We start from the raw sequence: 25,217 nt of genomic DNA, 5'->3' as shown, positions 1-25,217 counted from the left end.
CCTTCCATGTACCAAAAGGTTGTCGGTTCGATTCCCATTTGGGGCACATACCCAGGTTATAGGGTTACGGGTTCGGTCAGGTTGTGTACGAGAGGCAACTGGATGTTTCTCTCTCTCTAAAAACATACCAAAAAAAATCTTAGTGCATTTCTAAATCCTCTCAGAGTCACCCAATTCTTAGATCAGGGAATGGTGCAAATTGGCACGAATGACTGGCTCAGATGATGTGAAGTTCTTGCCATGAAAATAGTAACAGAAAACCAGTAAAATGGTTGAAGTGTGTGCTGGTTTATTCCCCTAAACAGATGTGTCTCGCTTATCATTTGTTTTAATTATTCCTGATGTGTTGCCTATCGCATCACAAGCTTCTTCAAAGAGAAAGGAATAAGCAGTTGTCATAACAACACAGCTCTTCATTACCCTGGGAACCTTCGACAGCTTTATTGAAAATGAAGGAGAAAAAAGAACCCTAACCAATTAGCTTTATCAGTCTGATTCGTGTTCTTCTTAAACTGATAACAGTGTTTCCTGCAGAACTTACATTTTGATGGGGAATGTGTCATGAATATTTATGGTAACATAAAACTCAGAAAAAAATTGGCAAGCTAATTATCACTCGGAAGGTGTTTCTGGTCAAATTCCTGCTCAGCGATCTATTTGATTTTTTAAAAATAACTTTTATTAAACAAATCAAAGAAGTAGTGGGACTTTTGCCAGCATCCATCCATCGGTTCAAGAACAGCAATGAGAACTATTTAGGTTTAAACTCTAAAGCCAAGGATTCACCCTCAGCTAATTTGATTTGCGTTCGCTCTGCTTGTGTTCAGGGAAACCGGAAATGTCCGGCCCGCCTTCTACCCCCCTCTCCGTGCCAGAGATACAGCGCAAGTTCCTGTGGAGTTTTCATTCTGCCCTTCTCTGCTGAATTAAAAAACAGATGTTTTCTTCTGGCTGCAGGAGATAAGACTGAGAAGTAATTATTGTTCTGGTCCCAAATCCCACAGGTGTTTTCAGTCCTGCCCTGTGACTACAGGAAAAATAAACAGTAAATATGAGAAGGTCTACTTGTGGTGCTCCTCAAGTTCAGACTGGAAGCCAAATATTTGAATATCTCCTGCAAGGGAAAAACTATTCAGGAATCAGCAAACATTTTTTTTTTCTGTAAAGAACTAGATATTAACTATGCTTAACTTTGTGGGACCTAAGATTCCTGTCATGACTACTCAGTGTGGCCTTTGTTGAGTGGAGCAGCCGCAGATAATATATAAACCAATGGAGTTGGCCCGGTTTGGGTCCAGTGGACTCAAAATGTTCCCAAGAAATTAGATATGAGGAAGCTAGATTCAGGGTACTCAGGCAACTTTTTGCTTTTCAAAATTAAAAAGCTGATCCCTTGATTTGTTTCAATGATCATTCCACCACACATCCAACTGTCTCATAAACAATGCACTTCATATAGATCAGACAAAAAGTAGTGTGAATGATAACAATTTGTTTTTAATCCTCACCTGAGGACATTTTTCCATTTTTTGTTCAGATAGAGTGGGAGGGAGAGAGAGAGAAAAAGAGAAACATTGATGTGAAAGGGACACATCGAGTGGTTGCCACCCGCATGACCCAACCAGGGCCGGGGACAAACTGCAACCGAGGTACGTGCCCTTAGCGGGAACCAAACCTAGGTCTTTCTGGATCACAGGCCAATGCTCTAACCGCTGAGCCAAACCAGCCAGGGCGAATGATAACAATTTTTAAACAATGTTCCATGGATAGATAAGTGTGGTTAGTGCTCAAGAATTTTTTAAAATTGAGCAACGTTCTTCAAACTCCATTGAGTAACCCCTTGATACTAACTCAAGCATTAGAACAAGCATTTAGTGAGCCAGAAAGCCAGAAAAGACTGCATCCTGAATGCAGGGTCATTTCAGGAATTAACCATATTTGCTAGTTCATGCTGAACTGCTTGCCTTCCCTAAGTAAAACCAAGAAGGACTTCATCAATTGTTTGGGGTCAAAGAAGAAAATCTACTTCAAAAACGTCTGCACTGAATGCAATGCAGGATAGGTATTTGGACAGGATTGAAACATAATTAGAGTCCATATATAGGAAAGATTCTTCAGTTACCAAAGACTGTGCAGGCAACTAGGACTTAATTATGACAACTATACACAGTCAGGATACTGCATTAGGGAAGACAGATGCACCATCTGTTAAGGAAACACAATTTAACTGATTTTTTTTTTCACTAGACTTTAGCCTTGTAAATATTAACTCTACATTGTTCAGCTCAAATGAGAGTCTCCATGAAAAACATTGCTGATGGAGCATCTGTAAATGATATCCTCCATATTCAACCCAATAAGCATTGACTGAATCTCTCCTAAGTGTCAGACATAGTAAAGTAATCTCTGCCTTCAGAGAGTTTATACTGTTAAGAATAAGAATAAAACATTTATAAGTAAGATACATGGCAGAATCTGGTGTAGAAAAAGCTTTAATATTACATGGATTCAGAGATTAAAGGAGATCTGGAGAAAAAGAAGGGAGGTTTCCTGAAGAGGATCTGGGGAAGTTTCGAAGTGAATGGACAGGAAAGAGGGAGGGCGGCTGTCCTGGCCCATGAATTAGCATGAACAAGGAGATTGGTGCAGAAAATGAAACGAGAGGTTAGGAGTTTAGTTGGTTTAGTTTGCCACAGAGGTTAAAACTAGAATTCCATGAGCCAGATTCAGCCTGGAAACTTCATTATCTTTTTGGGTTTACATGTTGTTGTTTTTTATTTGAATCATTCCTACATTCAAAAGATGGAAATTCAGTCCAGCCTGTGTGGCTCAGTGGTTGAGCATCAACCCGTGTATCAAGAGGTTGCCAGTTCGATTCCCCGTCAGGATGACATGCCTGAGTTGTGGGCCAGATCCCCAGTGGGGGGCATGTGGGAGGCGGCTGATAGATGTTCTTTCTCATTGATGTTTCTATCTCTCTCTCCCTCTCCCGTCCTCTATCTCTAAAGTCAATAAAGGGAAAAAAAGTTGGAAATTTCACATAGGAATTAGATATCTAGCTCCTCTTAAAGAACTATAAGAGCGCCCTGGCCAGTTTGGCTCAGCGGTAGAGCATTGACCTATGGTCCAGAGAGACCTGGGTTCGGTTCCCGCTAAGGGCATGTACCTTGGTTGCAGTTTGTCCCCGGCCCTGGTTGGGTCATGTGGGTGGCAGCCACTCGATGTGTCCCCTTCACGTCGATGTCTCTCTCTCTCTCTCTCTCTCTCCATCCCACTCTATCTGAACAAAAACTGGAAAAATGTCCTCGGATGAGGATAACAAAAAAAAGAACTATAAGAGCTAGTAACCAGGGGCACCATCATGGTATGCCAACAATCAGAGCTGTGTAGAGTCTGCCCCTTAGGGTGTCCTTTTCTGTTTGTCTAGTCCCCTCCAGATCCACTGCACCTGCTGATGTTACCTACATGCCCTTGACAGGCATTTGAACTTGCAACAACCAGTCCAGAAGAAACCCATCAGACATCTTCCAAGAATCTGAAACAACTTCAATATGATTAGAAAGGTGGTTAGAGTTATTCTGTTCACTTCAAAAAGAAGTGACCGATTATTAAATTATAAGCCATGGATTAATGAAATAGGAAAAGTAAATTGTGTAGAAGATTAGAAAATATAACGTGAGTTACCCGTAAGCTGAAAATTGTTCATTGGATTCAATAAACAATGGTGAACAAGCTAAGGTTTTTTACAGAGGACTGATATGATGGTAGCTAATTTTGGCTTTTTCAAAAGATGTTAATTCTGACTAAAGTAAATTATAAAATTTTTACACTTTGTTTCAGCAAGTAAACAGGTTATTTTATAAACTATGTTGGAAATAAATGTACTGTGAAGTACATTTATATTTTGATTTATAACTTGGTTGACCTCAATATGAATCATTTGTCCTATAACTGTTTTTCAGTACTCTACATGAATTTTAAAACACTTCCCATAAACTCAAGCATAAATATCTGTGGAAACAAATCATTAAAAATACTTTGCTTTTACAGGTTGTGTGTTTGCCTATAACTTTCCTTTTCTTTATAGCACTTATAGGCAATTATTTCCAAATGAAAAATAATTCATCCTGAATTTATTCTAAAGCCCATTTATAAATAAAACACAATCATTTCTGAGATATATGTATTCCAAGATTCTTCGCATTTGCTGTTGACTTTTTGCAGTTCACTATATAAAATGTCAAAATGTCAATTGATTACATAATGAATTTAAAGTTATTTCTTTCATAACATTTATATATGCATAGTCAGCCTTTTGAGCAAATAGTATCTGTAACAAGATCTATTTTTTCCCACATTTAAAACATTCATGTTTTCATTATATATTCATATAATAAAGTCAGTAATTTGTGACATCATATAGCCGTCCTTTAAAAAATGAACAAGGTAATCTTAAGCACCTTTCTGATGCTAATTAAATTAATTCAAGCTTTCTCACCTTTTCTAAAAAACTATGTCACTGAGAGCACATCTCATCCTTTAACCTTTTGGGCTTTTTTTTTTTTTTTTCATTCTATTACCTCTTCTCTCCAAAGGTTATTAATCACCTCTCCCTTTAAGATATTATATTTATAAAATTTTAAACCCTGCACTTGGGCTATTGGCCAAGAATAAGCCCAGCAACAACTACAAGTTATCTGTCAGCTAAGGTTATTTCTCATTTCTATTACCACTACAGCTATTTGTTTTTAGAACTATAGTCTCTTTAGTTTATTACAAATGAGCTTGAATTTTACAACTGCATGTGAGTTGCGCCAATTTTATTTCCTGCATAGGGCCTGCCTGATGACAAAGTTTAAAATAATCTCTTCTTCAAGGCAAGGGATCTTACTTAAGCCAACAACTGCTTATCCCTGACAATAGAACCGCAAAAGAAGACAATAATTATTTTGATAACCATTGGGTTTCTCTAAGAGATGTGCACATATATGCACATATTTAGGTGATTGTTGTGCCATTCATACCTCATAAATCAATCTGGCAGCCGGTTGTGCTTTTCACATCCGAATCTCCTTTGTTTTTCAACATCTTCCTTGTGCTGCAATCCTGAGATCATATGTATTATTCCAAAAGTGTTTCACCAAGGAGATATAAGCAGACTTGCCTATATTTTTCTTGATCTATAATGTGATTTCTTTGCTTAGTCTACCGAAAGTCATATTGCCTTTTTTTCTGCACCCTTTTGCATTACGTGTTCATATGAATTTGCTACGAGTTATCACCCCAGGCCATTTAGCACTACTACTTTCTAAGTTTTTCCTCCTTTATGAGCGTCTGTGTTTCATATCACATTTTCCAAATACATTAGCTCCATTTATCGAAACATCACTATTTAAAATAATTCTGTGCATTAGTCAGCAAATTCTCTCTTCACATTTTATGCCCCTAAAACCCCCATGGGAATTTGGTGATGATTTTGAGAACCCCTTTAACAAATAATTGCATCAATTTCCAAAACTATTATTGATACTAAATTTCCTTCACTAGATCTCTAGTTTATCCCCGTTTAAGGTATTAAGTTCATCTAGCATCATTGGAATTATGTCATTTCTACCTCTTCATGATCTATTGAGTAAAGCTATCTCTGTGGGCACACACACACTACTAGTATTTCTACAGCTCCTAACATTATACCACATACATAAGAGACAGCTAAAATATGTGAAGAAGGAAGGGCAGGAGGGAAAGGGGAAGGAAATAAGCAATGGGAATACATGTCCTTGAATAGCACCTGGAGGGGAAAAGCAGGGGACCCAGGGTTCACTGACCATCCTGCCTGTCTATGGCAAGAGGCACCATAGATTGGGAGACATACCCCAATCATACAGTGTTTATGCTTTTTGGAAGAAGAAAAAAAAACATTGCTATTATAGAGAAAAGGAAAAGTATCAGCTTTAAAAGAGGCCAAATAAACATAAAATATACAGTATTGTTAGAAAACTTTAGCTGGATATTCAGCAGATTTTCATTGGTCACTCGGTACGCAACAGGGATTCAGTCTGTGTTTACAGGATCCACTAACAGAAATGTCTCACTATTTGAATGAACTCGGTCACATGCCAGTCACTGTGCAAAAGCTTTTATGTGAATTATCTATTTGGAAGAACCCATTAAATGTATATGAGCAGGTAATCAATTCATTTTATATAAATACTTATTTAATATATGTGGCTCACCTTGTTCAATTCTTGCTGCAGCTCTATGATGTAAGTACTATTATAATCCCTATTTGTACATTTATACAGATGAGAAAAATGAAACTACAAATGATGGATAGCTAACCCAAGTTTTTACAACTAGCTAGTAAGTGGCCAGGCCAAGTTCACACTCAAGGGCTCTAACTCCAGAGCCTGCATTCAGGCACCACTCCAAATTCCAAGGACTCTGTTACTTAAGTAACATGCCTGACTAAGACAGAATTATGCAACTCTGTTGGCGTGTTCTTACCCAGGTTAGGCACCATATGTTAACTCTAATAGATGGATCCTATATATAACAATATCCAAAAGAATGATATAGCCTCGGGACTTCATTAAGAGATTTCTGGGGAATGCTTCAATCCATGCACAGGAACTAGAGCTACATCCATTTGGCTATTCTTAAGCCTAATTATAGACAACAAATTAGAAAAACTGTACAGTGAAGATGACTGTGAGCAAAAGAAGAGCATGTCTCTGCTTTGTTCTAGTCTCGATTCTTCTATGAGTGGTGTCCCTGTTCCTCTACACTTGTGTTCTGGGAATGTCTTTCTGGGTTGTGAGGTCTCTGGGATGAATTCTTGGTCTTTTTATTTGCAAATGCCTGTAGTTCTCTTTAAATACACCGTTTATGAGGACTTTCTTCCCCCTCTAAGACGTAGAATTTGAGGTTCTATATTCCTCAATTTCTTTGGTTTGGGCTCAGACTAGTTTGTTCTGCTAGAGCCTTCTCTACCCATCAGTCTCTACCCATCAGGCAGAGAGGATCAAAGTGTAGATTTCAAAGTCCACTCTCCTGGGCAACAAGAAGGGCTTTCTGTTTTGAAACCATATTTCCCAGTGTCCCACGCCACAGTACTGTTTGTCTGTCTACACATCCTGTTAGACGTGGTGGCTCAGAAACATTCCTCTTCGATCCTCTCATACCCAGGTTCATGTGAGCTCCATTTCCGCTTTGTGATCCACCTTTCCCATCCCCACATCCTTCCCTTGTGTTCCTTTGGACCAGCCTGTACTGCAGACCTTGTCAGGTTTCTTATTTCTTTTCCATCCTTTGAGATTTCCAAGTTCTATGGTCCTGGGCCAGAAAACAAGACTTACTTACATGAGCTTACGTTCCAATCCATGGCGCACCACATTGCCGATCTCTGCTGTGAACATGTCAGGGATTCTACAGTGGTTCCAGTCCTCTCATTTACGCTGAGATCCTCTTTCATTCATCTTTAGGGTATCACAGAAATATGAGGTACCTCACATGCTTTATTCGGAAATGTGAGTAAGAATATTTGTGCTCTGATCTAGAGAAGTTTTTGCCACTCAACAACAACAAAAAATTTTAACAACGTCTGTGTACTAGAGAAATAGCAGTGAATGAAGCAGCAAGGGCTCTGCTCTCATGGAATTTACTTTCTATGACTTGGTCCTTCGTTAATATTTATCAGCTACATTTTATATGGAAAACATATGTTAGGTGTTTGAGGTGGCCAATAAACAACACCTCTTCCCCAAATGAATTCAGAAACAATTTAGAGATAGAAGAGATAGACACATGGAGATCAAACCAGCAGTTTTATTACTGTTAAAGCTGATTGGAGAAAGTGGCCTCAGATCTTCCTTTATTGCTGAGTTTAAAAGACTTGTTTCCTTATTCACTGGTGTAGTCTGACAGCTGCGGGTCATTTTAGCCAGAAACAGAGTCCTTACGACAGAGGGCTGACAAGAATGCATAAATCCTGTGGACATGTTCACTCTGAAAAGGAAAAGTCCAGAAGAGGCTGCAGTCGGGCGTGTTCAGTGTCTTCTTTTGAACTCAAAACAAATCGAAGTAGCTGAAGGGAGAAGCTTGTCAGGAGTATTGTTTTAGCAGAAAACCCATCACATGGAAGCATGGGACCAAAGTGATTATTTATACACATAACAAATGAGACTCTGAAAATAAGTAGAGTTGAGTCAGGGGAAACTTATTTGTCCTTGGAACACTGAAGTTTATTGAGACTTCCCCAAAACTCTCTAAGAGCTATAGGTCCACTGGTTTTGAGAGAGTGTGCCATGTAATGGGTTCAGTAACTGGCCATAATACTAATGGTGATTTTATTTTGAAAGCAAAAAGTGCAGGTGAGGCAAAGATATGTAGGTCAAGAGTTGCAAGCTTTCCATGCACATCTGAATTAAAATAAACAGTCATTCAAAATACAGTCCATGTAACAGTGAAGAGCAATTATGACAATGATTGGAGGAAATATCTTTAACGTAGCATTACATGTAGAGACAAGTTATTTGAATAAGCCTATCATTGAAAATTTAGTATCACCTTCTCACAGGTTTGGACTTGTTAAACTCTTTTCCAATATAGTATAAAAAGAAACAAATGGTTTTCTACCAAAACCACTAGAGTAACCTGCAATAACACCTCAAGTAGCTTTGGATGACAACACTCAGTCTGAAGGCTGCTGCAAACACCAGACTCAGTCATATTCCAATTGCTTGTTCCTAAGAGATCTGGTCACATGGTTGAGTCCCCAATTTATTTAAATCTGTTATTTTATTTCAAGTACTAATTGTCTCTCACTACAAAAAGAGACTTCTCTCAGATGCAATTGATTGGTATTATAATAGCTAATCAACAGGAAAGCATGGACACAGAGACAGAAGAGTTGCCTTGGTTACAAACCTGAGATGCTTTAGTATTTTAGTATTACAGTTCTAGCCATGTTTCAAAACATCCCCATACAGCCCAAGAACAAAGTATTGCATTTTTTCTTTTCTTCTTCGTGGCCTATCTAAGAAGTGTTAACCAATATGGAGGCCTAGCCTTATAGAGATGTTTGTACAAAGTCTCTTCAGTAAATAACCCTACAAAGCAAGGCTTTCATTTAGAACATTTGTATATACATGTTCATGCACTTCTAGAATAATGAAAAGGAATCACTGCTTCGTGCTAGAGAAGCATATCATTATATTTGCTCTATCCACAATTATACAATGCAGTCATTACATTACACTCTCATCTCTCTTTTTTTAAAAGCAAACAGAGAAATAAATCACCTTACAGCCCATTACTGTCCCAGTCCCAAAACTGTATTTTCCCTCTTGAATGAAAAATGAGTAGGGCTAGTAGGGTAGCCAAAAGATGGGCCTCTTTCAAGCTTCTGCTGGTAATTTTTTTTGTTTTGTTGCTTCTCCATTTATTTGGGAAATGGAGGTTTTCAAAGTTAAGATGATTATTCAGATAACGATCTATTAATGTAATTAGCCATGTAAAAAGCACATAGGAAAATCTATGTTATCCTTCACAGAACATCATGTTGTTTATCAGGCTGTATTAGTGGCCAGGGTGATCTTTCCCCTTGCTCATTAATCTTGATTACAGAAGATAGATATTTTTGTTTATTTCCAAAATATCATGTGTACTCCCAGATGACTTACATTTCACCTACCTCAATGAAGTTATTCAGAAATATAAATGATAGCTACCATTTATTAAGGACTTCATACCTGCCAAATTCTATAGTAAAACTTTTAACAAATCCTCTGCTACCTAAACATTACAACAATCCTATCATGGAAAAATTATCACTATTTATAGTAAGAAAATTAAGGGTTATAATATGACTTGAAGGAATTTTTTTTTAATCCAAAAATGTTTTTACTAAGAAGGTAGCATGATAAGCTTAAGAATCAGAACACTGCATTAAAATCCTGACTCTGTCACTTAGGGTTATGTGATTTTTGGAAAGTCATTTAACCTCTCTCTGTCATATTCATTTTATCAATAAATGGGGGAAATAAGAGAAATAGGATTACAGTGAAAGCTGAGTAAGTTAATACACATAAAGCACTTAAAACATTGTCAGGCACATGGTAATTTTCCAACATTAACTCTTTAAATATTTTGAATATTGTAAAATTTCCTAAAGTGATTGTTCTAGTGTTTCAGTTAGGCATAACTATAGAAATAACTATAGTTATTTTCTATATCTATAATAAGTTTAAGTTTTTTATCAGAGTCATTAAAGATTACAAAATATTAATGTGGGTATAATTTATTTCTGTACTATGTTTAGCAGGGTTAGGCAATATAAATTTTAAACATAAATGTGTATTAATATTTTGCTATTTATATACTTACTAATATTTACAACTAGCTTAAACCCTTCTTTGTTAACATTATCTAGAGAGATCAAATATCTCGGTCACAAGGATAACTTCCTATTCTGCTGTCCACCTTCCTAGTAATTTTATTTATGTCCTCCTCCATTTCCATTAGAATCCATTTCCTCAGGTTTTCTTCTATATCAAAACCAGTTTTCAAATGTTTTCATTAAGCCCTGGCTGGTGTGCCTCAGTTGGTTGGCATTTACCCACACACCAAATGGTTGCAGGCTAGATCCCCAGTAGGAGGTGTGCAGGAGGCAGCCGGTAGATGTTTCTCTCTCTCCCTTTCCCTCCTCTCTCTAAAAAATCAATTAAGATATATTTTTAAAATAAGTGTGCTGTTTATTAAATTATTGTCTTTCATATCGAAATGCATCCCTCTGTTCTCTATGATGCTAGGGCTAGGACTTTGCAAAAACTGTTTTTCCTTTGTCGGTTAGGCATGACCAATAGAGGGCAGTAGAGAGGGAGAGGGAATAAGGGCTTGATTTTCATGCGTTGGTTGTTCTCTCTTGCCAGCTACTGGCTAGTGGTAACAGTATTCCCAGCCTTCAGATTACTTCTTCATCCCCAAATACCTTAGAGGCACCAGCTGGTAAGGACCTCTCCTTAAAGTTCTGAGTCCTAAATTAATGGGACCACTCTTCTGACTTCATGAAATACCAGAAGCTTCTAGACAGTCCCCCTACTGAGAAAGCAGAGTTCCAGTGCAGCAGGGCCTCTTCCCTAAGCTTCTAGGTTTAGATAACTCCAACCTCTTCCCTTTGTTCCTGGGGCCCTGAGTGATGGTTAATTCTGTAATTACTATCTCGGTGTTACTTAAATGTTTATCTTGTTCTTTTTTATTCTTCCAACATTTGTTGAAACAATTCTTTTATATATATATATATTTTATTGATTTTTGTTTTTCAGAGAGAGAGAGAGAAACATAGATGTGAGAGGGCAACATCCATCAGCTGCCTCCTGCATACCCCCTCCCAACAGGGATCTGGGCATGTGACCAACCAGAAATCCAACCAGCTGAGCCACACCAGCCAGGGCAGCAATACTTTATTTAAAATTTCCTCTACTGAAATACTTAATGTTATTTCCAATTTTCTGGACCCTAACTTATCCAAAAGTGCCATAAATAACCATTTGATTGCTATATTCTTGGAAGTCTTGGAAACATATCAAGAGAAAAAAAGAAGGAAGAAGAATTTTAGGCACCTTTCAGTAGACAAAGAATACTTTTGTGGGGGTAGGAAAAAGCTTTCCATGACCAACCCTACCCCCAAATAGTTACATTTTACCTAGGCAGCCAGTTCTGCCCACAGGCAGGAGGAATTCTCTTACTTGGGGGAGAGTCAGCCTTTCTCTCCTAGTTGAGCCTTCAACTGATTGGATGTGGCCCATCCAAATTAGAGAGGGCAATCATGTTTACTCAGTCTACCAATGTAAATGTTAACTTCATCCAAAAACATCTTCAGCGAAATACCCAGAGTAATGTTTGACCAAATACCTGAGCACCCCATGGCCTAGTCACATGGATGCATACAATTAACTATCATGCTTGCCAAAAAAAAAAAAAGTTTCCACTTGAAATTTGGTCCACAGTCAACTCATATAGCTGTAATTAAGGAAGAAATTTGGGGGGTAATTCAGTAATCCATCAGACCATTTTCATTCCACCCTGCCCTTGCCTTGTGAACTCTACTTGTCTTTCCTGGTTGGGGGTTTTGCCCCTGACAGCCAGGTTTCCTGTATCTTTCTTGGCCGCTGGGTTGGTTCCTCAATCCTTGGGCCTCGCCAGATCTTGAGCAGCACATGTCAGCAGAAAGGTACTGAGAAAACATATCAGGAACCTGGAAAGATCTTGGGAAGAGTGGACCTAATAGAAAGTGCATGGCCCCAAGTTAATCTTAAAAAAAAAGATTTTATATATATATATATATATTTTTTTTTTTAATGGACAGTGAATTTTAAATGTGTATAATCTTTTCTAAGAGCTGTACTAATACAGTTACGGTGCTTTTGGAAAAAGACTTAAACCAGGAATCAGCAATCTGGATTTCCACTTCATTAAGAGTTTTTTGATGACTCCTCCCTTTATTATGTGAATTATGTCAATAGCAAGTAAAACGCAAGGTCTAGTAGTATATGAAATTTTAAATTATTCAGAGACTGATTATATGGCTTGTGAATTATTATATCTCCTTTCATATCTCACACTTCCGTATCCACTGCCCCCTCCAATAAGAGTGTGCTTTGAAATATGAAATTCATAAAGGGGGATCTTCTCAGTCTGAAAGAGACTGAAAAGCTAACCATGCTTACTCCTTAATTTTGTGGGTTAACCAATTGTTTTAAGACGGGAAAGTGAATTACCAAGGTATACGAATGAGTTAGTGGAAGGGATTAAAATTAGGTAATGTGTTACTTGTAAACCTACAAGTTTATACCTAGGGTGCTTTGAGAGAAAATGACAATATTAATGAAAATAAGATTGGGGAATTAGGTAAGAATTTTTAAAATTTTTCTGTCTTATTTCTATTTCTTCTTTAGAAAATAGAAATTGATTTTAATGAATTGCATATGTTCCTGGAAGAGACAGATAATGTTTTCTAATCTAGAGTTCCAGACCTAATTGATGTGTGGTCTGGCATATAAATATAAATATAAATATAAATATAAATATAAATATAAATATAAATATAAATATAAATATAAATATAAATATATGTGTGTGTGTGTATACATATATATATCACATATATAAATATATATATATTTCCTTCACCTTTGAAATGTTGACAGCAACATTTTTCTTGTGTTTAGAGCTGAAAGGACTAAAGCATCCCCACCTGATCCGCCACACTGACACATGTATAAAACGTCCTTTCTGATGATGTCCCTTGACTCAGGCACTGTCACTGACTAAGGCTGATATCAGTCTGTTTTCCACCAGAGTCCCTGCAACACACCCACAGCAAGCCTTCCAGACTGTAAAGGGCACTTCCCAGGAAGATGCGACACACTTGGACCATAACTTGTCCATTCACCCTGGCCACGGCCTTCCAGTTCAGACGTGTCTAAGGAGCAGGAAACCGAGAGAACACAGAGAAGAAGGCGGGAGGCGCACCCTGGAGGCATCTGGCTGCCAGACAAGGTTCTTTATGATTTTACCTCCGACAATTTATCCAGCTTCATTTCTCACTGCGCTCACCAACACCCTCCTGACTCCTGAGTTACACACTTTCTGCTGCCATTTGATCTTCCCCGGCCTTTTCCCACGCCAGCACCTTGGTTTGGAACATCTCGTAGTCCTTCCTCGCTAATGCAGCCTGCAGGCTCACTCTCCTGCTCTCCCCAGGAAAGTCTCGTCCCTCCAGTTTGGTCGAGGGGTCTGCGGCAGCCAGCCTTCCCCGGGCCCCCAGTGGGCTTACCTCCTCATGTCACACTCTGTTGGTCTCCTCCTACACTGAAAAAACTTGACCAGGTAACCGAAGGAAATTGGCAAATGTGTGACCTGAGGCTAGGACGTAATAAAAATAGTAAATCCTACCTCGTATTCTCTTTAATCACTTGCTCTGTGGGAAGCCCGCTGCCATACCTTGAAACCATTGGATCAGCCCCATGGAAAGGTCAGTGCGGTGAAGCTCTCCGGGCGTGTGCGTGAGCCATCCCACAGACAGGTCCTCGGCCCCATGACGCCTTCAAATGACTGCAGTCCTGGCTGACACCTTGACTGTAACCGCGTGAGTGACCCTGAGCCCATCACATTCAGCTCAACAGCTCCCAAATTTTTGACTCATAGAAGATAAGTATTTATTGTTTTGTTTTTGTTTATCCTCACCCGAGGACATTTTTCCATTTTTTGTTCAGACAGAGTGGGAGGGAGAGAGAGGAAGAGAGAGAAACATCGACGTGAAAGGGACACATCAAGTGGCTGCCACAACCCAACCAGGGCCAGGGACAAACTGCAACTGAGGCCCATGCCCTTAGCAGGAACCGAACCCAGGTCTCTCTGGACCACCGGCCAACGCTCTAACCGCTGAGCCAAACCGGCCAGGGCTTTATTGTTGTTTTAAGCCTCTGTGCTTTGGAGTAAACTGTTATGCAGCAACAGGTACAGGATACTCTTTATTTTCCATAATGCTCTGTGTTTCCCTCCATCAAAACCTACCTCCTGTTGTCTATTTACTGGTCTGCTTCTTCCGCTAGCCTGAGGTCACCTTGAAAGCAGTGACAAGCAATTTACCTTTTAATTTCATGTACAGAACTTCAGTGGCCCAGAGAAGGCCCCTCCTAATGACCCTACAGGCTGTACAACTGCTCACAGGGCCTGCCCAGTGTGCTGACGCAATGGAGCTCCAGGCCTTGCTCACCCGACCAGCAGAGTGTCCTGGTCAGGGCTGCTGCCACCAGAAGAAAGGGGCACTCTTTACTTTTCACAAAGAAAAGCACTTTTACTCACTAAATCTTGTCAAAGGGTCACCATCCTAATTCATCCTCTATGTCAATCAGGGTCCATCCATGAAACTGAAACCATACAGGGAAAGTTAGTTTAATATATAAAGAATAAGTATCTAGAATAGGGGACTAGAGTAGTAGGGGGTTGGCTACTAAAGGTAGAGAGAAGTCTCAACAATACAAGGTAACATAGAGGGATCAGCCACTACCTCTACACTGAGGCAACGTGCCCAAGTAAGGAACACATTTTTCAGAAAGACCCCTCCCTGTCCACCAGGACTGAAAGACAGGTGTTGCTGGAGAGAGCATGGCAGGCTCCACTATGTGCAGGGAAGTTTGCTGAGGTGCAGCATGGGCAGAACTCGCTGGGAAGCCATCCTCGGGCAAACTGGAGGAAGATGCCAATGAGGAGCTGCCACTCATGCCAAAGGGGAGCCAGGAAGAGAACCCCCTTCTTCCACCTGTGTCCCTCCAGCGCTCTTTATTGACAAGAGTAACAGTGCTAGTTGGCATGGGAGGAATGTCCGAGTGTCATCAGCAGGACAATGAAGAGTGGATTTGTGACTGAGAGGACATGAGAGGTTGAGAACTGGCACATGCAATTAGGAAGCACTCTGCAGCCCTAGTGGTTTTTTAAAGACTCGTGAAAACATGGTTTAGTGTAGTTGCTTGTCCCAGGGTTGCTCTGAGTTTGATTTGATTTTAGCAACAGCTCTGTTTAGGTGGCTGCTTCTCAGAGACAATGCGTGCTAACGTAATCTCTTAGCTATTTCTGTTGACCACGCCTTCAAACTGAATTTAGTCGTCTCTTGTCACTCCTTCGTGCCTCTGGCCTGCCTGAGTTCATCGACATGGCAATTGATCCCCTGTCCTGGTGCCTTCATTTCCCACCATACAGCAGCCTGTACGCTCTGAGCATTGATGTCAATAGAACACCTGGACAGCTTGTTGTTACAAATGTGGCCCTTGCAGTTGATGTTATGTATATCAAGTAAGTGTGACAGATGAAAGATGAAACCTTTTACAATGCTGGATCTAATGAGGATACAGGACTTCTATCATTTTAAGGCTGACTGGCTCGTAAAAGCATTTTGGTTTACAATATCTGTCAGAGAGGGGTAATGTTTTGTGGCATCAAATCTCAATAGTATCTTCACTAACAGGAATATAATAGTATAGATACTTGCATAGAGTTATGGTTTATCATCTCTATTTGTATTACTTTTCTATAAAATGAAATACCTAGCAGTCTCTGTTTATTCTACTGCTCTGAAGAAATGTGCCAATTATATGTTGAAACAAAAGTTCTATTTCTAAAGTATTAAGGGCAGAATCAATGTCAATTGGTTCAGTCAACATTTATGGAGTCTGGTGAAGTTACAAAGAAAGAAGATTGTATTCTTGCCCTAAAGTAACATACAATCTAATATTTCCTGCCATAGCTTTCTGTGGGATTCTGTACACTACACTTTTTCCCCCAGTATTTCTCCTCTTTTTATCATACTTTGATATGAAATGAAAGCAGAAAACTGGAGAGCTGCACCCTCTGACTAGCTGGATTTTGTTGAGCATTACTGTAAACAACCATCTCCTAATCTTGAGATGCACATGCTCATTTACGAAAGAATCTTGGAAAAGGTAAACAGTTGGGAAGTAAATTTGAACCTAGTTCTATTAAACTGTCTTTGGTAAGCAATTTTCATATGCAAGAGAAATGTCACACAAAACAAAAATCTACAAAGCATGAGTGTTTCACAGTGGTTCTGGGAGACATAAAGGAAAAAGCGAGATTTGCAAGCAATAAAAGGTAGTGGGCCTAATAACCATTACTTTTAAGAAAAGAAACACAAACAGCTACTATAAATCAAATTTATTCGGCAATGATGTCTTTCTACGGAATTTAGAGGATAAGCTAGATTAGTACTAATTCAACGAATGTAGGAATGATGTTGTTGAGAAAGGAAAGGGGTCAGAGGTCCAATGATGATAACAATGATCATTATAATGCCAACTAGTACTCTCTGAACTGTTTCGGTGAGCCAGGCACTGTTCTAAGTCTCTGTCTAGGTAGTGTAGTAGGGTTCTACAGAGAAATAGAACCAATCTGTTTCTCTGGAGAACCCTGATACACACATACACATATATACATATATGAACATACACACACATGCGTGTATATATATATATACATGCATATACACACATATATATAGCATATGTATGTATACACATATATGTATATATGTAGAGAGTGAGAAAGACAGATTTATTATAGGGATTGGATCAAGTGGTTATGGAGGCCAAAACGCCCCATGCTCTGCTGTCTGCAAGCTGGAGACCCAGGGAAACTGGGTGCAATTCAGTCCAAGTCCGAATACCTGAGAACTAGGAATGCTGATATCCAAGCGCAGGAGCAGACTGACATCTCAACTCAAGAAGAGAGTGAATTTGCCCTTCCTCCACCTTTGTCTTCTATTCAGGCCCTCAACCGATTGGATGATGCCCACGCACATTTGTGAGGTCTTATCTTCTTGACTCGGTCTACCAATTTAATTGCTGATTGGAAACTCCCTACAGAAATAATAATTTACCAGCTATCTGGGCATCCCTTAGCTCAGTCAAGTTGACATAAAATTAACCATCACAGGTGGATACTGTTATTATCAATCAGCCTGACTCCCCTTTTAACCACTCTGCTCCCCTAAATATTTCCCCCACCGAAAAAAGAGGCACACTCTTTAACACCTGTTAACTTATTTATGGACGAACAAGAGATTTCCGTTAATATTAAACTATAAAATATAAAACCCTTAGTTGCTAATCTTTACTTAATAAATGGGAACAAAAAGAAAATATTTAAGAGACTGATTTGCCAAGCACCGTGGTAGGTGATTTGATATATACTGTGTTGTTAACACGCATTCCCGATATTGTGTGTGGTGAGCAGAACTTCTCGTCATTATTTTTACCCTTTGTCAATCCTTCTGATGACAGTATCAGTGTTGGGTAATGGAAATAGAGGTCTTGAAAGCCTGAATAAACATGTGTTGTGGTGTAGCAATTCAGAGTGGTTTGGGTGAAGCAGAACAGAGACCCACTCAAAGAAGAATCATGGTTTTCTTAAGAAGCCTTTGGTTTTATATAGCAGAAACCCAATCAAATACAGTGAAGAAAAAATAAGAAGGGTTTTTGTAGAAGGCCTTAAGGGCCTCTCGTGAAACTCAACTGCAAGAGTGCATCCAACTCTCCTGCAGATAAGAACTGGGGAAGAAAATGTTGATAGAGTTTTCTCTTTGTTTCTCACCAGTGGTCCCTCTCATTCCCACTGCTCTTTACAGTGATTCTTCTCTGTGTCTGCCTACTGCCCTCTTCTTTTTGCTCAGGTGACTCTGGGCCACCCAACTCCAATATTTCCAGCAGCCTTGGGAGAAAGGTAATGTTTGGCCCAATCCAGCTTCTGTGATCATTGTATCTCCCCTGCCAGGTAATTATCCCATCCAGCCTTTGGATGATTCACCCTTATATTCAATTATCTATGACCTCAGAGAGAGGGTTAGAGTCATAAATATAAATGTACAGCTGTAATGGCTCAACCTAGGGCTGATGAGTGTATGGGGAAAAGGGGAGCTGAAGGCAGTTTAGCCAATATCTATTCTACATTAATACTGGAAGAAGGTTGCTGCTACACTACTTCCAATGGAAACTTGAGTAAGATACTTGACCCTAATTTCCTCATCCATGAAATGGGGTAGTAAGTTTTTTTGTGAGGACGATATCATTTATTTCACATGACGTGCTTGGAATGCAATTCATTTTACCTATTATCATTACTACTGTTGTTTGTTGTTATGGTCTGGAGCCAATTCCTAACACCTGTAAGTTCAATAACCTAGAGATGAAACACCATTCACCACACTCCTTATTTTACTGGGATAGTCTCTCCTTTCCTACATGAAACATTTACTATTCCGTAGATTTGGCAGCAAAAATATTGAAAGATTCCAGAATAAGAGGAAAGAGAGGTTTAACTCTTTTAGAAACATACCATTTTAGGTCACTCATACTTCTGTATTCTTTAGGCATAAAATTAAAAATTTTGTGGTTGATAAACAATGGAAATTTTGGGATTCCAAGGAGGGACATAGAGAAAAATGAGCCTTGGGCAGTGGTCCTTAGGGCAATTGGCTGAACCACAGTAATGGAACTGTCCAGTCTGTTAGTTTCATTTAATTGGCTGGTAGTTTGACCACAGTATAGAAGCACCCTGGAATGTGGGCATTACTGAACAAAGCAAAGCAAGGTAACCCAAGAAAATAGATTGCAATGAGAGAAACAATGCTCTGCTGGGAGCTGGTGTTAAATCAGCTGACCTATTTTAAATAGCAGAGGCTTTCTTTTCAAATCATTATTTTGAGTTACTTTGTGATTTCTGGTGTAGCTATCATTTTAGCGCCATTCTCTATCCCTTGAAACAATCTCCCCTCCATATCTAAACTTCTGTGTAACATAGTTGACAATTATTCTAACTCTAGTCAGTGTCTCAATTCTTACTCTTTCTCTGAAATCTAAAATTATACACTTTGTTTAGAGAACTTAAAGAATTTCCTGGTTTTCCTATAAAAGGGAAAACAACTTCTTCTTCTTCTTCTTCTTCTTCTTCTTCTTCTTCTTCTTCTTCTTCTTCTTCTCCTCCTCCTCCTCCTCCTCCTCCTCCTCCTTCTCCTCCTCCTCCTCTTCCTCCTTTGCTAGATTGTTGTCCCTGCACCTTCACTTCTCTGTATTAACTTATTATTCACTTTGTTCTGTCAAAAAAAAAAAAGCTATTTTTTTAGTTCTTCCCCTCTGTACTGTCACTTCAGATTCACAGTTGCTAAATGTTCCAGGAGCCTACCAAAGGGACTTTCTCAGGGTGTGATTTGCAAACTATGAAATAACACCCACCAGCAGAAGCACCATATGCTACGAAGTTACACAGTAAACTGACTGGAGCATCTCATTTGTCATTTGAAATTCACAAAATGTCAGCAATTTTCATACCCAGCAATTGCCTAGATGCCTCTCTGGTTAGCAAGGAGTAACATTTCCTATAAATGCACATGAAAATGTGAAATTTTATATTGTGATTCTAGAGGAATAATAATAGCAATGCCAGTATTAAGACCTGCGCAACTCAATGAGCATATGGACAGACATATCAAATTTCTACAGTCATTTTATATTCTATGTATGTATCTGTAGATGAATGGTTTAATCTGTAAGGTTTATGGCATTTAGACTATTCACATTCTATAACATTGTGATAAAACTGTACTTTTTATGATAAAATATAATACCAAAGAATATTTTTTAATCCATTAAGGGCAAATTTAACATAAAACACAAGCTGTTCCCTTTGTGATTAAGCTGAATTTTCATCCAGCTGCACTTAGTTACAACACAGCCAAGAGAGAAAACTATTTGGCAATTCTTCCTAATTAAAGGATGTTAATTACTGCTAAATACTATACACTTTCCATGTTATAAAAGTTCATCTAAATCAATGTTATTACAATACTAAAGAAATTAATAATGATTTCAAATCTAGTAAGTGTGGCCTAAGTACCCATCAGTTCATACTTTAAAGTGACTTCACAATGAAATGTCCGGATAGGTATTATATAAAGACTGGAATGGCCTCATACACGCAGCACATCTTGTATGTATTCATCATAGTAACTGGTGGTGTCTCGTCTTCTGCAGAAGCAGAGGATGTGTGAAACTGAAGAAGGGCATACGATAAGAACACTGAATTCCTCTTCGGTCTGCATGGCCTCCCTGGAACAGAGGATGTAAGACTGAGCTCTCCACCCTCTGTGTGACCAGTAGATCACGACCAGCAGGGACAGGGAAACTAGCATTTACTGAGTCTTGGAAACTTTCTCATTTGGTACAACAGTCCTTCGGGGTAGAAATAAATGCCCCTGTTTGCATGAGGATGTGGGGGCTTGGCAGTGAAAGCTGCCGAGTGTATCCAGTTAGTAGGTGGCAGAGATGCTTTAAGCCCATCCTCTGTGACCTCAGTTCGCAGGTTCTTTCCATTTGTTCCCTGTTACATCAGCGAACTCTGAAAACATTTTACTTTATGAGCCAGTATTCTTTTCCTTATCACTTGGCCATAAGTCCTGCTATTTATTTTAATTTTGGCTCAAGAGGTGACTTGTAAAGAGAATTCCGGACTTGGCTCTACCACTGATGGAAAGTGTAACCTAGAAAAGACACTTCATGCCCTTTTCGCCTCAATTTCCTCACCTACAAAATCAGTAATGACCCTAAGTCTCTCCTAAGATTGTAATGATGATCAAGGAAGGTAATGTATCGGGAAAGAAGGTATTTATAAAACTATTAAGTGTGATACAAGATAAGGTACTTTGGTCAAGTGATCCACAGGAGAATGAGTAGAGAGGAAGAACAATTTGGACTCTTTGTAACTCACAGTTGATAATTATTTTTAGATGATTAAAATCCACCAATGGTTATAGGCAGTTGCAGAGCTGAGTAACGACAGTACTGAATATTTAAGAATGTGAGCTCTCGGATCAGACAGATAGCCCCGAGATCAAATCCAGACATCAACAATTTCTGTTTGCTTGATTTTAGTATGTTATTTAACCTCTCCCATCATCAGGGTCTAATCTGAAAAACAAAAAATAGATTACTATATCATATCCAGGGCTGATTTTATAGACATGCAGCCTGAGTACTGATACAGGAACCCCTGCTCATAAGGGCTCCACACATGGCTTCAATGTTTTGCCATCATGGCCCTGGCCGGTTTTTCTCAGTGGTTAGAGCGTCGGCCAGCGGTCCAGAGAGACCTGGGTTTGGTTCCCGCTAAGGGCACATACCTTGGTTGTGGTTTGTCCCCGGCCCTGGTTGGGTCGTGCAGGAGACAGCCATTCAATGTGTCCCTTTCACATCAATGTTTTTCTCTCTTCCTCTCTCTTCCTCCCACTCTATCTGAACAAAAAATGGAGAAATGTCCTCAGGTAAGGATTTAAAAAAAAAAATGTTCTGCTATCACTGACTTGAAGTTATTCATAGTTTTATCTTTGAACTTGTGATTTGTAAGAGAAGTCCAGTGTGACAATGGAGCAAACACGTGAAAAGAGGAGACATTCACAATATGGGTGTCTACCTGAAGTCCTTGCTACTCCATTTGTAGATAACACTCAGGACACCCCATGAGCACAGAATTCCAGTGGACCCATCATGCATGGGGGTTCAGGGAAGTTCAAAGTAAGTGCAAGATAAGCATGTTAGGTCTGTGAGTGAATAAATGGGAAAACTGATGGCCTGAGAGGCTGTTCTTGCCCCTTGAGCCAGAATTTCTTTGAAATAAAGAAAGAAGGCAAGTGCATTCAAACAAGCAGAAACAACCAATGGAGCCTATCATATCCTTTCTTATGTGAATGTTACTTCCCTGAATTAGCCAACCACTTACTCTGAAAATGATGACAGTGAAGGAAATTAAAAGATAAGGCAACCCGCAGGGTCTCTTTTCAGTCCTTCCAGACTCATTAGTAAACCAAAGGTAGAGAGTGTGGAAGAATGTGCATATCTCAAGAAGTGAAATAAAAACACTCAAGTTAGTGTTGCACAGAATTCTGCTGTTCTGATAAAAACAAAATGCATAGACATATATGAGATGCAGAGTACAAGCTGTACAATCTGTGTAATTCTGCATATGAGATACATTTTCTTATATTTGCATGTAAAACTGCTTATAAATATGAAGATGAAGGTAAATAATTAATTTAAGATTTTAGTTAGAATGATATGAAGTAGCAAATAAAAAAACAACATGCCCAAGTCAAGAGAGAGCCTGGAAGAAAGGGAAAAGCTTTGTATTTCACCACTTTTCTGAATAAAGGACTCTGCATTTCCATATCTCCACACATTATGTACCCATCTCTGCTCTTAGCATTTGCAATTGTGAAACCATTTGGCAGAGCGTCTGATACTTACTCAACACCCAGGAAAAGTTGGCTACTATTATTGTGATTGTTCCTGAAGTTTATGCTGTTAAAAGTATAAAACGGGTGCAGTAGAAAGCAGAGGCTAAAAATGCATGCTCTGGAGCTAGACAGCCTACGTCTAGGTTAAAATCACGTTCTTCCACTCCGTAGCTGTGTGATCTTGGGCAAGTCACTTAAACTCTTCGGAGCCTCAGAAAATGACAGTGCAGACATCTTGAGGTTGTTACAGAGAATCAGTGACTCATGTGCCCAGAACAATGCCTATAGAACACATAAATGTTCACTACATTTTTGCAACTCGCAGTTTTGCTATTGTTTTGTTATTCGAATACAAAGAGGGAGAAATTAATTCGATTTGGAGGAATCAAGGAAGACTTTACAGAGGAGAGAACATTTGAGCTGTCCCTTCACTTTGCATTTATAAGTAACGAGTGACAGGAACAGCCAGCCACAGAGGCAGCAGGAAAGGGCCTACATCATTTACTGACTGTGGGCCAAGTCACAGTAATCAGACTCTCCCAACATTCAAATGACTTTTGTAAAACTATTCAGGCTAGCGTGCTATTCCCTTTACATGTTGATTTATGCTCTTAGGAAAACCATTATAAGAACAATAAACCTCTTTAAAAACACGTAGTTGTCAGAAACAATCCAAGATTCCCTCACTGGAAGAGCCAAACTGCTTCGTGTTCGGCACACCCAGGAATCAGCCGGCCGGCCCCGCCCTCGCCTGTCATTTTACACAGTTGTCCGGTTTGACAAGAAATCAGAGGAGGGCTGAGGAGGGCTGTCAGCGTGAAGATGGGAGAGAGGTGATGTACTAGGCTCATAAAAGGACTCACAAGGGTCCCCGAAGTCATAAATCCTTCTTGCGGCTTTTCAAGCCTGTTTCCTACGGAGGACTGCGACGACGGAGCTGTGCCAGAGGCCCCTCCTGTCCTCCCCCGTGTCGGGAACCTGAGCTACCTGTGCAGAGAAGGCAGAATGCAGCGTGACTGCCACCTGAACTGTTCTTCTCCCCTTCGCGAGGGTCCGAGCAGCCTTCCTGGTGGAGACGGTGCTGCCCAGGCCTCCCCGATTTTCTCCTGCCCCCCCCCCCCCGCCTTGGAGCACCTCGTGATCCTCCCAGACCTCAGTCCAGATCCTGGCACCTACCCTGAGCGATTGATTAAGTAGGTGGGCTCTTTATGGTTTCAAGTCGGGTTCTTCAGGTGAATCCCGCACGGGGATATTGCGAATCATGTGCTGGATTCTGACTTGTCACCCGTGTGAATGGTACCCAGGAATTCCACAAACAGGTCCCCTGGGAGCGGAGCAGGAGCAGGAGCGCTGATCACCGTGGTGGAGGATGACTGCGAGAAGACGTGACCTCCGGTTGACCTGAGAACCGGACCAGACACCAGGAGGTCCTGACTCCCTCCCCTGTCCCGGGATGTACCTTCCACCCTCTGTGTTCCTAGCCAGAACCATTTCAGGGGTGCCACCTTGGGAGGGGAACGTGCTGCTGAAATGTATACAGGACTGAACCCAGTTAGGCCTCTACATAAACTTTTAAGATGCTGGCCTGCCCGTTCGGAGAACTGACGTCTTGCAGGCACCAAGACAAGCCTCTCTTGTGAATTCCCTTGTTTATTAGAACTGCCACCAAATAATCGGGAGTGGTCTGCCTCTTTCTTTTGTGGCTGGGGTATCAGACCCCGCCCCCCAACTCCTTACGTTTCAAACCAACACACAGACATGCTCAGCTACCACAGTTCTGCATTTGGGATAATCTACTTTTCCCCACTTGTAAAATACAACCAATATTTATATTAATTCAGGCACAATGCAATTAGGAAAATAAATTGATAAATGCCACTCTAAAAATGTACTATCCAAAAGAAAATACTAATATCTTTTTATTGTTGGTGTTTTTATTTACCTATATAGACTCTTTCTTATACAGTGTAAATATTTCAAAGTTTCTGGTGATATAAAGGAACCTAAGTACCCTTCCTCCAATAAGGATATTTAAAACAAAGCAAAAAAAATCTACCTTTTTAAAATAAATCCAAATTAGTTTTCCTTTCAACCATCTATGGCAAGCAGTGTTTTTATGCCAGTTTCGCTAGGCCCCAAATTGTGTGGGTCACTGTCTCGTATTCCTCTATCGGGCACAGACCCCAGAGTGGCGGGCCACAGGGAGCAGAGCGGCGCTGACCCAAATGCAGTGGCAGCAGGATGTCGACCTGCTGCGGGTGGAAGCGGCGCTCCGTGGCCCATGGTGAGTAATTCAATGCAGCGTTCAGTGCTGCAGGGGAGATCCAGTCTCGCCACCTTACAGCCACTTTGTCATCCT

Source organism: Molossus molossus, unplaced genomic scaffold (genome assembly GCF_014108415.1).
Source record: "Molossus molossus isolate mMolMol1 unplaced genomic scaffold, mMolMol1.p scaffold_m16_p_10, whole genome shotgun sequence".
Taxonomy (NCBI): Eukaryota; Metazoa; Chordata; class Mammalia; order Chiroptera; family Molossidae; genus Molossus; species Molossus molossus.
This window is presented reverse-complemented; position numbering follows the sequence as displayed.